The sequence below is a fragment of the Microcebus murinus genome, chromosome 1 (assembly GCF_040939455.1).
Source record: "Microcebus murinus isolate Inina chromosome 1, M.murinus_Inina_mat1.0, whole genome shotgun sequence".
Classification (NCBI taxonomy): domain Eukaryota; kingdom Metazoa; phylum Chordata; class Mammalia; order Primates; family Cheirogaleidae; genus Microcebus; species Microcebus murinus.
Window position 1 is genome coordinate 130804717 of NC_134104.1, and position 18936 is coordinate 130823652.

The following is an 18936-nucleotide window of genomic DNA, read 5'->3' on the forward strand; positions in this document are numbered from 1 at the left end:
CAGTCAATTGAGCTGGAATCAGGATTACTTTCTTCTTAGAAAGTTAAAGAGCTTGAAAACACACATGCTGAAATAGAAAATCACCACACTTTATTTGTTGACTTTCTGGTTTCTCAAGCATTGTAGGGGAGCATATTCTAAAAAGTCAAACACTTCTAGTCATATCTGTCCTAGAAAGTGCTACAGAATAAAAACAACATAGGAAACATTTTACAACTATGCTTATTTCTTTCCATGGTCATGGTTAGGAATTTATTTTACATTAAGTATGATAATAATAATTACTTATGGCTTGTTACCTGGGCCTATCTTGAAGTATTTATTGGAATTGGCTATAGGGACAGGAGGTGTTGGGGCTAGAGCAGATGCATGGATTTCTCCAAATTAAGTTAGACAAGATTTATCCAAGGAAATGTTGAAATTCTGAAACCGAAAGAGAGGAAGAAAAATCTCCTAAAATTTGGAAGCTCAGGACAGCTTTTTGTGTATGATTTCCTCTTTTGCTGTTGATGCTTTCTGGACCTTACAATATTCAAATTTGTCTTGATTTGGAGACATATACTTAAAGACCAATAAAATAGGCTTAGTTCAATTCATCTCTATCAAAGAATAGTTTATGTTGCTTTTTCTCCTTTTTCTCCACACCTTAGCGTTCTCTAGATTTGTGAATTAAAGAATTGCAAGGGTTCATCATGACTTCTTTGAATTCTCTATACCCAGAAAGAATTTCTCTAATTTTGTCTAAATTTTGCTACTCAACATGTATGCCTTAAGTAATAGTACATTTCAAATCATGCAACCATGAGATGGTTTAAAAAACATAATAAGATTAATGATAATGAATTAAAGAAGATACTATTAACATAAAGAATTTTTGCCCATTTGCAAAAAAGTCCAGTGTTTCACAGCTATAGTGACCTGAGTATCTGAAGATCAAATCCTCCCAAATTGTTTTGTATCTACATGGGCCTAAGTTACTGGCATTTAACATCACCACAGAAAAGAAATTAAAAACATTTAATTTTTATTCAGGGGAAGAGAGAGAACCTTTATTAAATTCTGCATACCATGACAAATACCAATAAATGGGTCCTATCTAAATATGAATCTACCAGACAGACAAGATGGCTGACCAGAGATACTGACTGCCAGATCATCTCAGAAATAAAGAAGTTTTAGATGAAAAATAAAACAAACAAACAAACATAGATTGGGTGTAATTCTGAGGGAAAAGTGCCAGAACTTACAAAAGATTCCACAAGAAGAAGCTTCAGAGTGGAAAAAGAGGGAGCAAGATATCAACAGAGGTCAACCCCAGAGGACTGGAGTTCAGTAAAAAGGGTAGGTGGAATGGCTTGTTTCTATCTCCCTCACATTTCTGGCAGTCAGCAGGCTCCTGAGCTGCTAGAGAGCATGTCTAGCCTCAGGAGCCCAAAAGACGCTGCTCTCAGTGAACTGGGAGCTTCTTGAGGACAAAGTGCCAGGGTGCCAGCCCTCTTGGGGCACTTCCCATCACCACAGACCGAAGCCAAGACAGCAGGTGCCATATTTCTTCTCCACCAACCATGTACATTTGTCTTCCCGACAGCACTTCAGACCCTCAGTTTTCATCTTGTTCATTTCCACATAAACATTGCCCAACTCCAGTCCAGATTCCGGGTGCTACAGAAGGTCAGTGGGTCCAGGGGATCTGCATGACCCCAGAGACTAGACATTCTGGGAAAGCTGCCTTCCAGAGAAAGGGATAGAGATGACCAGAGTGCTAGCTCTCTTCCTTTCAGATTCTATTCCTCCCCTTCTCATTCCCTGCCCATGGCTGCCAAAAGAGATGATTGAGCTGGGGTTCTCAGGAGCTGCTGCTTGTACATCCTTCACATGGGGCTTCCACAGAGAATGGGGCTCAAACCTTTCCTCTTAAAGACCTGCAGCAGAATAAGCGGTGCTTGGACTGTGAGCTCACTGCTCACTGGCCTTTCCCAGTGTTGCTTGCCTGGCTGCTTCATCAGAGTAGGGCATACCTGAAGCAGGGGACATCACAACTGCTTGAGCACCCATAGCCAACTCAGGACCAGTACACTTCTCCATGACACAGTCAGAGACTGAATTTGGGAATGCAGGAACAGTTCTGCAGGCCAAATCCCATATCCCCAGGACTTGGTTGTATTGCTCGGGGTCATAGACGAGAGATTTGTAAACTAACCTCAGGAGGCAAGGGAACCTGCCTGGGCTGAACTAAAAAGAGAGTGGGTCCCAGCCACAGCACACATTCAGAGCACCCCTCTCTCCACAGGAAGGCCATGCTCTCAGCCCAGGGCAGATGCTGGACAGGGAAGCTCTCCGACCACAGTGACATTGTGGGGGAGCTCAGCTAGTTTGAGCTCCTGCTTGGTGGAGCCAGAGGGAGACCATAGAGCAGGGGAGAGGAGAGAAGAGTAAAACTCACTGCTGAGAGCCAGATTATGAATCTCAGATGGCCCCACCCCAAGAAGAAGACTTCCTGGCTGGGTAGTGCTACTTCAGCCCCTCCGTGCTGGCATTGCCCAGAACCTGGGTGTGGACATATGGCCATTGCTCAAACAGCTACTTTACCAGCTTTTGTGCAGCCTGAGGGCAAGCTCACCTGACTCAGCCCCACCCAGACTCACTCCCCCACCCACCTCTGCTGTGGTGGCAAATAAGGACTCAGCAGGAAGTTTGAGGGCCCTGCCCACAACCTGAGGCTACATCTAGTCACAGGTCCCCAAAACAACACTGAAGCTTGTTCTTTGTGGCAAGCTCTACCTACTGAGAGGGAGATCAATTTCCACAGCCCTCTACAACATTTACTGGCTCAATCATACAGGGTGTGGTTGATTCTTATGCACAAACATCACCTACTGTCTCAGAGCTTAAAGTTAGTATGCCAATAAAACTCACAATATTAAGAAGGCCACAGGGCTGGTGAAAGAGAAAGGATTTCAAAGACCTTCATCTTCCCTCATCAAAGAAAGACAGGGAATCTGTTCACACACATAGTTCAACACTGCGATAGCCTACAAACAACTAGAAACTGAGAAAAAAACACCATACTAAGCATATCTATAATCAAGACAACCCTCCAAAACTTAGATTAGCATCAAAGAACACACAAACAAAGCCAATGGTTCTTGCCAAATATATGCTGCAGACACACTCTTATGAGTTATGGGGAAAAAGAAAAGCCTCATATAAACAAACAAAAAACCCAAAATAAGAAGGAACAGCTGCTCCAGATAAGAAGGAACCAGTGAAAGAACTCTAGAAGTATACAAAAATCAGAGCAAAGGACACCCCCAAAAGGGAACACCAGCTCTCTAGCAATGGATACCAACAAAGGTGAAAATATTGAAATGACAGATAAAGAATTCCAAATATGGATTGTAAGGAAGCTCAATGAATCCAAGAAAAAATAGAAAACCAACTCAAGCAAACCAGAAAAATAGTTCAGGAAATGAATGAAAAATTAACTAAAGAGACTGACATATTAGAAAAAAAAGAAATATAAAACAGAGTGGAAAGTTATAAGAATACAATAGAACAGGCAGAATAAAGAATCTCAGAGATTGCAGACAACTCTTTTGAATTAGTCAATCAAAAATAAAGAACAAAGAATTAAAAGGAATGAACAAAGCCTACAAGAAATATGGGATTAATGTATAATGCCCAAAAGTAAGAATCATAGGTTTCCTTGAGGATAAAGAAGAAAACGCACAAGGGCTAGAAAACCTATTTGAGGGAATAAGTGAGAAATATTTCCCTGGTCTTGCTAGAGATTTAGATATCCAGGTATAAGAAACCCAGTGAACACTTGAGATATTCATTGCAAAGAGGCAATCACCAAGACACATAGTCATCAAGCTGGCCAAAGTCAACACAAACAAGGAACTCATGTGAGCCATAAGGCAAAAGCAACAAATAACATACAAAGGAAAACCCATCAGGCTAACTACAGACTCCTCAACTGAGACCTTATAAACCAGAAGGGATTAGGGCCCCATTTTCAGTCTTCTTAAGCAGAACACCTGCCATCCTAAAGTTTTGTAATCTGCAATACAACGTTTCATAAATTAAAGATAAATAAATACTTTCTAGACATGCAAACACTGAGAAAATTTGTCAAGACCAGACTTGTACTGCAGGGAATACTCAGAATTGCATTATATGTGAATCAGCACAATAGACACCCACCAGTCTAAAACTACCCAATAGCTAAATCTCAGAGCTCAAATAAAACAATAGCATAAGAGATAAAACAAAACAATAAGATACTACCCAAAAGGATGAACAGGACAACATCCCACACATCAATTCTATTAATAAATATGAACGATCTGAATGTCCCACTCAAGAGACATAGGCTGGCTGAAGGTATGAAAAAAATACAATCCAAGTATCTTCTGTCTCCAGGAAACACTTCTAACTGACGCAGATTCATACAGACTTAAGGTGAAGGAATGGAAAAAAAAATATTCCATCCAAACAGAAGAAAAGAAAGCAGGTATAGCCATTCTCATATCATATAAAATTGATGTTAAATCAAAAATGGTAAAGAAAGACAAAGGTAATCATTATATAATGGTAAAAGGAGCAATTCTAAAAGAATACAAAACAATCCTAAATATTTATGTACCTAACACAGGAGCACCCAGATTTATAAAGCAAACCCTACTAGATCTAAACAAAGAAATAAACAGCAGCATCATAATTGCTGGGGACTTCAACATCCCACTGACAGAACTGGGCAGTTCATCCAAGGAGAACATAAATAAAGAAACATTGGACTTAAAGAAGACTCTAGAACAAATGTGCCTAACAGACATTTACAGAACTTTTTGCCTAAAAACTATTGAATATACATTTTTCTCATCAGCACATGGAACATTCTCCAAGATTGATCATATTTCAGGCCACAAAACATGTCTCAACAAATCTAAAAAAAATGGAAATCCTACCGTGTATCTTCTCAGACCACAGTGTATAAAATCAGAAAAACCTCCAAGAAACACTGATTCCTACTCTAAGTCATGGAAATTAAACAACCTTCTGTTGAATTATTATAGGGTCAAAAATGAAATTAAGATGGAAATCAGAAGATTCAATGAACTAAATGATAATGGGGACACACGCTATCAACATCTATGGGATTCAACACAAGCAGTCCTAAGGAGAAAATTCATAGCCTTAAATGCCTACATTCAAAAAGACAGAAAGATCACAAATTAACATCTAATGACATTTCTCAGGGAACTAGAAAAGGAAGAGCAAATGAAACCCAAAGCCAGTACAAGAAAAAGAAAGAACTAAGGTGGGAGCAGAAATAAATGAAATGGAAAACAAAAAACTACAAGAGATAAATGAAACAAAAAGTTGGTTATTTGAAAAGATAAGCAAATTAATAAACCTCTTGCTAGATTAACCAGGAATACAAGAGATAGGAACCAAATAAGCTCAATCAGAATTGAAAAAGCAGATATTACAACTGATACCATGGAAATAGAAAATATCATCTGTGGTTACTATGAAAATCTCTATACATACAAACTTGAAAGTGTAGAGGAAATAGACAAATTCCTGGAAACACAACACCTCCCAAGACTCAATCAGGAATAAATAGAACTCCTGAATAGACCAATATTACCACTAATATTGAATCAGGAATACAAAATCTTCCAACAATAAAACCCCCAGAACAGATGTATCCATAGCTAAATTTTACCAGACTTACAAAGAATAGGTGGTACCCATATGGCAGAAATTATTTCATAACACCGAGAAGGAGGCAATCCTCCCCAATTCATTCAACACAGCTAGTATCACCTTGACAGAAAAGACAGGAACAGACTCAACAAAAAAAGAAAACTACAGACCAATATCCCTTATGAAAATAGGTGCATAAATCCTCAATAAAATACTAGTAAACCAAATGCAACAGTGCATCAAAAAATAATCCAACATGACCAAATGGACTTCATCCCAGGGATGCAAGGATGGTTCACCATACATACATCAATAAATGTGATTCAACACAGAAACAGAAGGAAAAACAAACACCATATGATCCTCTAAATAGATGCAGAAAAAGCATTCAGCAAAATTCAGCACCCTTTCATGGAAAAAAATCCATAACAAAGTAGGCATAGAAGGAACATATCTAAAAATTATAAAAGCTGTATATCACAAACACACATCCACCAGCATACTGAATGGGGAAAAGTTGAAAGCATTCCCACTAAGAATGGGAACAAGAATTGGGTGCACATTGTCACCTCTTCTATGCAACATAGTGTTGGAAGTCCTAGCCAGAGCAATCAGGCAAGAGAGAGAAATGAAAGGTATTCAAATTGGGAAAGCAAAGGTTAAATTATCACTTTTTGCTGATGATATGATCTTAAATCTAGAAAACTCCAAAGACTCCACCAAGAGAATCCTTGAATTAATAATAAATTCGGCAAATTCTCAATTTAAAAAAAACAGTATACACAAATCAGTAGCATTCCTATACACCAATAACAGTCAAGCTGAGAGTCAAATCAAAGACTTAACATCATTTGCAACAGACACAAAGAAAATAAAATACCCTACAAATAGCCTTCATCACAGAGGTGAAAGATCTCTATAAAGAACTACAAAACACCGAGTGAAGAAATCACAGATGACACAAATGGAAAAACATATCATACTCATGGATCAGTAGAAGTAACATTGTTAAAATGTCCATACCGTCCAAAGTGATTTACAGATTCCATGTAATCCCCATCAAAATACCAACATCTTATTTCACAGATCCAGAAAAAATAATTTTATGCCTTCTTTGAAACCATAAAAGAGTCTGAATAGACTAAGCAATCTTAAGCAAAAGGAACAACTGGGGGCATCGCATTATCAGACTCAAACTATACTACAAGGCCATAGTAACCAAAATAACACAGTATTGGCACAAAAATAGAGATATAGACCAATGGAGCAGAACAGAGAACCCAGATATAAAAACCATCCACATATAGCCAACTGCTCTTTGACAAAGCAGACAACAGTATACACTGGAGAAAAGAATCTCTATTCAATAAATGGTGCTGGGAAAATTGGATAGCTACATGCAGAAGAATGAAACAGGATCCATCTCTCTCACCACTCACAAAAATTAATTCAAGATGGATAAAAGACTGAAATATAAGGAATGAAACCATAAGAATTCTAGAAGAAAATGTAGGAAAAACTCTGCTAGATATTGGCCTAGGCAAAGAATTTATGACTAAGACCCCAATGCCAATTATAACAACAACAAAAATAAGTAAATTGCATTTGACTAAATTAAAAAGATCTTCACAGCTAAGGAAATAACCAACAGAGCAAATAAACAACATATAGACTGAGAGAAAATGTTCACAAGCTATATATATCCTATAAACAGGGGCTAATAAACACAATCTACAAAGAATTCAAGCAAATCAGGGAGATAAAAACAAACAATCCCATTAAAAAATAGACAAAAGATATGTACAGAAACTTTTCTAAAGAAGATAGACTAATGGCCAATTAACATATGAAAAAATGCTCGATGTCACTAATTATCAAGGAAACACAAACTAAAACCACAATGAGATTTCACTTACCCCAGTTAGAATGGCCTCTATGGAAAACAGTATGGAGATCCTCAAAGAACTACAAGTATCATTTGGTCTAGCAATGCCACTACTGGGTATTTACTCAAAGGAAAAGAAGTCCTTTTATCAAAAAGACACCTTCCCTTGAATGTTTATTGCAGCACAATTTACAATTGCAAAGATGTGGAATCAACCCAAGTGCCCATCAATTCATGAGTAGATTAACAGAATGTGGCATATGTATACCATGGAACACTACTCAACCATGAAGAAGGATGAGTTTTTGCCTTTTGCAACAATTTAGATGGAGCTAGAGACCATTATCATAAGTGAAATATCTAAAGAATGGAAAAACAACCACCATCTGCACTGATTATTAAATTGGAACTAACCGATGAGCATACATGTGCAGAGAGGGAAGTAAAAGTCAGTGGAAATCAAGCATTGAAGAAGGGGAAGGAGGTGATAGGTGACAACCTACCTAATAGGTATAATGACACTATCTAGGTGATAGGCACACTTATAACCCTGACTCAAGCATTACCAAAGAAATCCATTTGTACTCCTGTAATACTTTGAAATAAATAAATAAAATACATAAATAAATGGGGAAAATACATAAAATAAGTAAATAAATGTGACTCTACCAATGAGTCTTTACTAAATAAACTAAATCTTATTGAAAAGTCAAAATATTTCCAAATCAATTCAAAGATGCCTACAAACAACAAAATCTGAACAACCTTCATATCTCCTAGTTTCTTAATTAAAGCATTTAAATTCCCCAGGTTTTGTTTCCCCAAGTCCAGAAAGCAGTTAATTATACTTAGATTATAAAATTGCCAGGCCCTGGCCATGGTGGCTCATGCCTGTAATCCTAGCACTTTGGGAGCCCTAGGCGGAGGATTGCTTGAGGCCAGGAGTTTATGGAGTTTGAGACCAGTCTGAGACGCCGACTCTACAAAAAATAGAAAAATTAGCTGAATGCATTGGTGTGCATCTGTAGTCCCAGCTACTTAGGAGGCTGAGGCAGGAGGATTGCTTGAGTCCAGGAGTTGGAGGTTGCAGTGGGCTATTATGGCACCACTGCACCGTAGCTGGGGTGACTGAGCAAGACTTTGTCTCAAATAATAATAATAATGATGATAATAATAATAAAATTGTCAGTAATACTGAATGAGATAATGCATATGAAGTAAGCTACCTAGTATATCTTTGGCCCTCAATTAGTCATTATTATTGGCATAGTAAGTAATTGGTAATAATAAGACTAATTTTGGCAGAAAAGGTGTTGGACAATGAAAATTAAGAAAAAAAAATAATTGTTTCACTATTAAAGAGACTTGAGAATGTTCTTTACACAAGAGAAAGAAAAACAGCATTCAATATGTCCTATATTATATTTTCATTACTTCTCAGAAGCAAATATTACTAGGTCTTCTGAATCAAAAATTTTTTTTTATTTCAGAGTATTATGAGGGTACAAACATGTTGGTTACATTTTATGTCTTTGCTTCATCCAAGCAAGGGTTAGAGGCATGTCCTCTCTACAATGCTCACCGTGTCCTTTAGTTGTGAGTTTACCACCCCCAACCCCCTTCTGAATCAAATTTTGAAACTCAATTGAAAGCAACTACTGTTAGAGTATATTTTTCTTTTTGGATGGGAAGGTACAGAATGAAATAGAGGCTACAAAAGCTAGATTACCACCAGCCATATTTGGTTAAAATGTTTCCTATACTCTTATTTATTACCTGCAAATAAAAATAGTTTGCTAGAAATAACTGTCAATAGATTTTTTTAAATTCCAAAGAAATTTATGTTGCTGCTTTTCACAATTACTATCATCTACCATCAATTATTTATTCTGAAATTTGTAATAATTATGTTTTTAAGTATTCAATGTGTAAAGATCTTGGCTTTTTACCAGATGATTCCTTCTTGCAATCACATATTTGACACATAGGTGTAGCTTTTACTACTTATTGACATAAAGACATTAGAAATACATTATAATAAAAAATGGACTAGAGATTGATAACATACCATGAGGGAATCCTTGTGATATAATGAGAGAGTTCGGATTTTAGGGCCAAATTGCTCCAGTTAAGGAATAATTAAACAATTTCAGCCCCAAGGAAGGCTGCTTTGGCTGGCAGCTTGTCTGTACTAACAGATGAACTTGTTTGGCAAGCAAATGAGTAAACAGATCTGTTAAATATAATTAATTTGCTTTTTGCACATTGTTCCTCCACTTTATTATTTACCAAATAATTCTTATCTCCACTTAAACATAGAGGACTGACTGTACAAATATTAGCTATGTCTTAGTTGATGTGAATAAGAAATTGAGCATAAACTGTTTTTGCTTCAGTATCCTATGGTACTTGGCACATTGTTAGCTCTTAGTTCCATGCCACTATTAAGGATGTTCCTTAAAACTACACCAATTCATTTACCTGATTTGCCTAATAAGTCTTCTTTAGACATAATTTATCTAGTTAAGTGCACAATTATCTAGTAATAAATTATATAGAAAGAGAATACAGTAGTGGGGTATTTGTTCTCTGACCATGAAAAGTATACACTGTTGGTATTAGCACTATGTACATAATCTTCATGAAAAACCATTCCAATAAATCACTGATTCATTTATTTTATATAACAAACATTTACATGGCACTTACTAAGCAATAAGCATTCTGAGTGCTTTATTAACCCAGCTACTCTCCAAATAACCATATGAACTAAGCATTATCTCCATTTTAACAGTGAAGAACTTGGACATAGACAGGAAGTTAAGTAATTCACTAAGGTCACAAAGCTAGTAAGTGTGTTTGAACCTAGATAGGCCACATGACACAGCCTCAACAAGTGCTGGTTCTTTCAATCCCATCTCCCTAGAGCTCATTTCAGACCTGTATACTTGAGAGTTTGTTGACCAAATACAATTTCCTATAAGTTTACTTTCTTGGACAGAAAAAGAAGTTGCTTGTCTGTTTAGAAGTGACCTTTTCTTAGCGTATGGAATGAAGACTATATGGGCTGACTCAGCTTCCCTAAAAGATCAGCCCAAGGAAAGCAGAGGTAAAGTGGATTGAACAGAAACACAGTAACTCACTCTAAGCTCTATTTTTGTTTTCAGTTGGGCACACCCCATAGGAGTACCTTCTCTTCCTTCTCTTGCTGGCCCTTGGCTTATAAGTATCCCAGGAGCCGACACTGTGTTATGTCTTAGAATTTTTCACCTAAATGTAAACAGTCTGGTTTATTTAAGTAGAGTTAGGTTTTAAAGGGTCTTGAATATTGAGTTTGAGGTGTTCCAAATGCAAGAGAATAGGGAACTGCTAAAGGTTCTTGAGAAAAGAAATGCCAGATACAAGATATGCCTAAGAATAACTACTATCTGGAAAGGTGCCCAGCGAATTGGAGTAGGGTGTAGGTATGGCCAGAGAGACCAGTTATGTAGCTAACTTGGATAAGGGAATGAGAGACAAAGGAGAAGACAGAAAGATAGGTCTAAGGTGACTCCAGAGCTTCAAGCCTGGGTAATTACAAGAACATAGTTTCACTCATATCACCAGAGAAGACAAATTTTTGTTTGGGAGGAGAGCACAGGGACAGGGAAAATGGCACAGAGTTGGAAGAGAGAAGATAAATGTTGAATCATCACTTAGCATACTAAGGCTAAAAATGATCAAGCTTTTTAAAGTAGCATGAGAATTTTAGCTGAGAAATAATTTGTTTTTGGCTATTGCTACTGGTCTGTGTATAGAAGCTTTCTCATCAATACTATATTCACTTACTATAACTAGCCATACTCTGTGAGGTAATCAATTTAAATTGGTGCTTCTGTTCACTAAAAAATAAAATAAAATAATGAGTTTTAAGCTTTATTTCTTGTAAAGTATAGCAACCTGTTGGGTAGCCATTCCAACAGGTTGGGAAGTAGAGCCCTGGCCAGAAGGTAGGCATACTGCTTCAAGGGCAGATGAAAGGAAAGAGATTTTATATTGAGTGAGATGGTCAAATATCCATATTCCACAAGCTATAGGAGGTGTCCTATCATGGCTGGGAGCTGGGTTTAATGTGTTTATGGAGCGCTCTTGGCCAAGGTGGCTCCATTTAGTTAGCAGAGGGCTTAGGATTTTATTTTTATTTCACACCTCCTTTTACTTTCTCATGTAGTCCATAGGTTTTTCTTCATGGCATTTCTCATAATTTGTAATTACATACTCATTCATATATTTACTTGCTAAATGTTTCCTCCATTAGACTGGAACCTTCATGAAGACATGAACTTTATCTCATTTTATAGCACTGTAGATCCAGTTATTAGCATAGTTTATAGCACAAAATGAATAAATAAGTGATTTAGGTTTCTTACTCTTACTAAAAGTTAACATTTTTCTTACAGACATAAAATCTTACAGACATAAAAACTGAGGCAATACTTGGATGATGTTATTCTTCTTACTGTGTTAAAAAATAAAAGTCTATAACTTCTTGGGCTTTATTAGAAATCAAAGGTTAGGAGTAGTTACAACTAGGTTAGTAGTGAATTGATAAATTTAAACATCCCCCTTCCAAGTGGTTGAGCTCTATTAAATATCTGGACTGCTAAGGTTCTTCTTATATGTAAATTATTTATGGACATAAAAAGTTATAATGTAACATTATAATAAGTAGAGAGAAAAGCTCTATTCTGTATCAAAGAGATTTGCATCATAAATAACAGAAGTTAGCCTCACAGCTGGAGTGCTACAAGAAAGAAAGTAAATAGTTTCTGAGATGGAAAAAAATGTGTGTTCATAAAAGTTCAAATACTTCAATCAAACTATAGTATGATATACACTAATTTTTTTCACAGATGAGAAACCCAAATAAAGTAAGCTTTAAAAAAATCAAAGTACAATAAAGGTCTGTGATCCAGAACATCTTCAATCACAGCCTCTTATTCTGCTCTGTCATATAATTTCACCATTCTCCACTCCAGTGCCTTTGACCTTCAGAGAACAATGATGCCAATGACTTTTACAGTTAATTGCCCCATTGTGCCACTGTAATTGAGTTCACCTACAGACCTATTTGACATTGTATTAATAATTATTTATGCCAGAAGTATTTTTGCCATACTAATAAGTCTTTGTGAAATCTAATCAAGAAACATAAAAGATGTTTTGTGTGATTGATGATGAGGCATCCTCAACTATATTGAATTTCTCACTATTGCTTGAATTCTAAAAATTTATTTATGTTTATGCTTAGAAATAAAAACACGAAGGATGGTCATACTTCATTATGCTATTTTGTCTAGAAATTAAAGAAAAATTCTCTCCATACAAGTGTTCTTACAGCTTGGTGTGCACAAAAAAATAGTGTTTTCCTTTTAATGATGAATAAAGATGTGTCAGTAATTTTAATTGTTTTATACATCCTCTAAGGTCTTATTAACTTAATACTCTCATAAAAATGTAGTCAATGTAGACTCCTATATATATAGCTTGAAGTGGTCTTTATAATATGAACATATTTTTTAATCATCAGTGTGTCAAATATAAACACCAAAAGTAAAAAAAATATTCTTCGAAAAATATCTTTCTTCTTTGCAACAAGTGTCCAAACTCTTCCATATGCCAGATGTGTAATTGCCACAATCTAATTGCCATCATCATCTGTATGTTACAAAGAAGTTCAAATCTTTATTTGCCTCAAGTCCTACTCAACACAACAAACTCCCAGTGTATAGACTATTGTAGACAAGAGTTGTGTTTTTTGTATAATTTCATTTGTCCACTGAACTAAGATTTTTAAATGTATACATTTAACTTGGATAACTTACTCTAATACCTAGGTAGCTTTTGACCCTATAGATAACAAAGACTTTCTTTCAATTAGTCCAAGATATGAATAACAATCAAGAAGAAAGTTTTCCTGACTGACTGGCAGAGCGTGACTCAGGGGAGTCTGACAAACATCATCAAAGTGTATCAGGTCCAAGCCTGAGTGCACCTCCCGTAGTGGTATATGGATTGTATGTGCCGAGGAGGGCAGTGATTGGAGGGAATGAAACTAAGCCAAATGTTTCTAGTCAATTATTGCCTGTCCACTGCCCATGTATGAATTAGACCATGATCAGGCAGTCACTTGTCACATAGTGGCCCAGATGATAAGCATGTAGTTTTTCTTCACTCTCTATTACCTCACAATGAACTGTTGTTTACATTTTATTCATGTCTCTAATTTGGCTATGTTCTTCCTTGTCAACCACATCAAACGCCTGCCATGTCAGTCTCTCTTCGCGCCACTTTACATATCCATACTCATTCTTTTTTCACTATGTTTTTTATGCACTTTCCCCTAAAACTAATGCCCACCCTAATACCTGTATTTGAAATGCTCATCTTTCTGTGTTTCTTTAGTGCAAAATCTATCATCCCACAAAATCAAGTTCACTTTTACTGTTCTTTATCCAATTTCAGCCCATCTCAATTAATTTTTACTTTAATTTTAGTCACAATTTTGCAATTTGGCACATGTTTTTTAATTGTTTCAAGTCAATGGGGTAGTCATCTAACAGAACTGTGAGGTCTTGCAATTCGGGACCTGTATTTTGTGCTTCCTGGTGGCTACAATTTGGTTGCTAGCAGTTCTGGACGTCATACTGAAGAGATATGCTTCTCACTGAACCAATTTTCTGAGCTGGAAACTGAACAGGAGACAGAAATCCACTCAGTGGAGACAAGGGCAGGTGGAGACTAACTTTGTGTAAGAATACTGGTGAAGTCTCTATATTTGCGTATTGAAATACCAGCAATGATGACTACCATTATTATTACAACAATAGCAAGCATTTACTGGGCTTCCACATTGTGCCTACTTTGGCTGTAGGGTTTCATGTATACATCATTTCATGTAGTCAGAATAACAACACTATCAAGTAGTGTTGATATTACCACCTCCATTTTAGAGATGAGGCTTAGAGAACATAAGGAACTTGTCAAAGAACATTCAAAAGGTAAGAGTGGTGTACCCTATAAAGATAGACAACTATTCTATGCCAATAATAATTTAAAATAACAAGTAAAATAAAATGAAAAATAATTAAAAAAAAAAACTCTTAGTTTCACATGGCTGAAAGCCTTTTACTGCAGAACTCTAGGAAGAGTTTAAGCCTCTAAAACTATGTACTTGTTCACAAAAACATTAATCATCCACCAAAATTATCTGTAAGTAATTTATAAATTATAAATTATTTAAAAACAATAATCATCTAATCAAGCCTTGTTGAGCGCCTAGGTATGGCAAAGTATACAAGGAATTAAATATACAGCCATTATAATGAAGAAGAATACAATTTAGATAAATAGCAAGAAATCAAGTGTTAAATAAAAACATAATCAGAAATGTCTTAAAGCAATATGTGATGTGTTCAATAACTGGTACTATGAGATTTTTATGGGAGTAATTGTCATTGTAGGCTGAAGGCTTTACTAACTATAGGAGATGAAAGAACAACCTTGGAAAAGGCATGGAAAGTATTTCTATCATTGGAAAGGAAGGTCTCAGAGCTGAGAGGAGATCTACATAAGTAAATCACAGTTCCTGGTTCAGATGACATTGAGTAAATTCATTTGGCAAAAGAAGAGAGTGCACATAGGGAGTAATGATAAAAAACTCTTAAGTTGTCCAAGGAAAGAGTAATAAAAGTTCTTTTAGACTGACCAGTGTGGAAGGAAATGTTAAAACCAAAACAATTTTCTCTGTACATGCCTCACTTCTTTCCAATTCTTTTATTTCCTCTTTTTTTTTTTTTTTTTTTTTTTTTATTTCTATCCTGGATGCTTTTCTTTTAAAGGTCTTTGGAAACTTTTGTTTTGTTTATGTTCTTCTATAAGTTTCTGTCCAACCATGAACTGTGACATTGTTTTCTGATATTTCCCTATTCCTCCTTTTTTCTCAACATGTGAACAATTTTTTTTCAATTATAATATATCATCAAACAATGTGATATAGCAAAAAGGTATTCATGGGTTTTTAAAGGCAGACAAAGATGGCTTTGACTTCTGCAGTTCAGCTATTTAGTGGCAAATTGCTTATTCTCTAAGTATGTCATATTTTTAATCTGTAAAAGGAAGAAAATAATAACTACTAGGCAAGCAAGTTTGATGTGAAGATTAGAAAATACTTATGTATGTAAAGCACTCTTTTTACAACATAGTAAACATAATATTGAATCTAGATATTATCAATTCATTCAACATTCATGTTAAAAAAGTTTATATTTTATGCCACAAACTTTCCTTCTTATTATACTGTAACAATGAAAACAAAACAAAATAATCTCAGTTCATATGCTGTCAAAATACCAATTTTAGTGAGGAAGATAGACAACAATCAGATAATGAATTTATAATATAGTTGCAGCTATAATTAAATGCTATGAAAAATAAGAAAAATAAGACAAGTTAAAAAGATAAAAGTTAAGTTTGAGATGTGGATAGTTCATATAGTATGGTTAGGAAAGTTCCAATGTACATTTATTCTTAATGAAGAAAATATTGTGTATAAAATATGCTTCCTAAAATATTTGTCAACAAAATCATAATTCAGAAATAGTTTTGAATATTGTAAAAATATTATCAACTTTACAAGAAGTTAATTCAAATATAGATATATCACACAGTATCCATCCAAGTGCTTTTAGGTACTTAGTGTTTTATCAAAGGCTTAAAGGTAAAGAATACCAAATTTAAAGTGTTTGAAACCAATGACTAATAAAGATCAATGAGAAACAAAAGCAAATTATCTTTGAAAGTGCAATTTTAGCCAATGGAAACATAAGGTACTATTCCCCTTAATATCTACTTTCTATTCTTTAAAGAACAACCTATTAAATAAAATGAGTTGAGTACTCTCTCTATTGTACAGTGGCTAAAAGAAAAACCTCAGGAAACAAAATATTTGTGTTCTCAAGTTCTGATTTTTTTAGCTGTGTAATCTAGTTTACATAATTTATATGCTACTGTGTTGATGATGACAATTATTTTTGAAATTTGATTATTATAAGACCAATACACTCTATGAAAAAATGTTATCTATTTGGAATCAGAGTAGTATTATATGTATATTCTAAGCTGACTAAATTGTCAGGTGTAATACAATTTCCTACTGAACTAAACTAAGTGAAGCAAAAAGTGATTAGGCTGGATGTTTTCTATGGTCTTTTGAAATTCTAATTCCATAATACTTTAATTTATTTTGTATACTAATGGCCCACCTCACTGCAATTAATTTGAGGCAATGAAATTTTTAAGTTCTATGACTGGAAATAAAAATTACTATTAAAATATTTTTTATTTTCTCATTCATATTCTTTTACAAAGTCCTATAACTGGAAGTCACCAGGTTACATACAATTATACTTTTGAATTTGGAAAGTTCTAGCTTCCTGGAACTTTTTCTTTTTTTTTAATAAAAAAAATACATACAACATAAACATATGTACATATATGTATATATTATAGGCAATGATAATACATGACAAAACAATAGCACTTTAACTTGATGTGCTAGTATTATTTCAAGTAACTGACAACTTGTCAACAATTTTATACCATAATTTTTAAAAATTTCTGAAATACTAAGAAAATTTTATTTCAGCTATATCATACTCACTTGGTACTCAAGTAGCTTGTTTTTGAAATAAAATAATGACTTTTTTGAGTGGTCAGAGGAGAATAAGCAAATAATAATTGCTTTGAGTTCCTTTCATAAAGCTGTACACAAATGAGGGGCTCTTTAAGATTATGATCCACATTCTAATAGTTAGTGAGTCATTCTTCTGTCCTACAAAATATAATACAAACAGAATGCAACTCATCCTCCAGCTGATACATTGTTTAGAGACTTACTAACTTTAGATAAAAGCACGTGGCCATGAGGACACAAGAAAATCCAAGCACTAGAGAAGCAGCCACATAATTTGCTCCTTGATTTATTGCATCTTTGGCAGGCAATGCTCCAAGCTTCCATGCATATATGGGCAATTGGGGCATCTGTGATGAAGTGCTGTTGACAGAAGTATGGCCCGTGGTAACATGATTGCTATAATAAGGAACTGTGGTAAGTCAGACAGCTGTATCAATGGTTATTCTCTGCTTTGATATTTCAAAATGTCAACGCACCATCACAAACTGTCAGGAAAAAAAAAAATTTAAGATGTAGGGGGGAGGAAATATCTGCAGTTCTGGGGGAAATATCTGCAGTTCTTTAATCAGGTCATTGTTTAAGATGTTCATAATCAAAGATAGATAATGCATGCTGTTTTTCTACTTCTCTATAAAAAAGATTTTAACAAAAGCTGAATGCCAGCTTCATCAGTCTTAAAGTCATCATTTATTTTGTCTAATGAGATGTTACAACTTAACTCTTCTAGGTCCACAGTGGAGTCTTCATGACAATACAGAGGAACTTACATCTATAATATTACTTCACATAAGAACTCATATTTCTAATAATAAAAACTGCATCAGAGAGGCCAAAAAAGTCTTCATTTTAGGCTGAATTCAGCTATTTTATACCTGAAGACCTAAAAATGAGGGAAGTGCTAATTTAGCCCACCCATTCCACGTTTTGGTACTATCTTATAGGGAAAAAAATTATCTTTTAAAATAACTAATTATTCTTTGATCCATTCTGTGCTTCTCCCCTCTTTTTCGATGCCTCAATTTATCTATTTATCTTTAAAGTATTAATGACTTGTGCAGTGATGGCTTCATGGAAAATGATAGATCTACTTACTATAATATATCCAGTATATTTTATCAATCTTTTAACTAAGGAATTAGTCCACATGAAAAAATATAGAATAAATGCTAAGAGAAATTAAGAAAACATGTAACCAACAGATTATATAATACATAGCACTTTACAAGGGAATTATCTTATTATTATATACATAATTTATGAATGCATTTATATGTTAGTTATAATGTGCTACAACAAGTAAAAACATGTATATTTTTCTCAATGAGAGTCAGAAATTTTACTAATATTTCTAGCAAAGAAGAAAAGAAGGATGCTATATGAATAGTAATTTAGTTCTGGCAGATTAATGGAATAGCCAAAGTAAGCCTGAAAATACTGATGCATTTTGTTGCATATGGAAATACAAAGAAATCATTAAATATTGTTATATTCGATGACAAGAACTATGATTGTGTTAAAAATTCAATCAGGTTTGCTTGTCAGTTCAATAATGATAATTTTAACATGTTCATACCAAAAACCCAGTGAACCATAGAATTGCATT

General features: G+C 34.9%; 1 protein-coding gene across 1 annotated transcript in view; it reads right to left on the reverse strand.

Annotated features, from left to right (window-relative positions):
• The window catches only part of ZNF385D (zinc finger protein 385D), an 844414-nt gene that overhangs the window by 457728 nt on the left and 367750 nt on the right, over positions 1-18936 (reverse strand). The gene's annotated exons all lie outside the window — the stretch shown is intronic.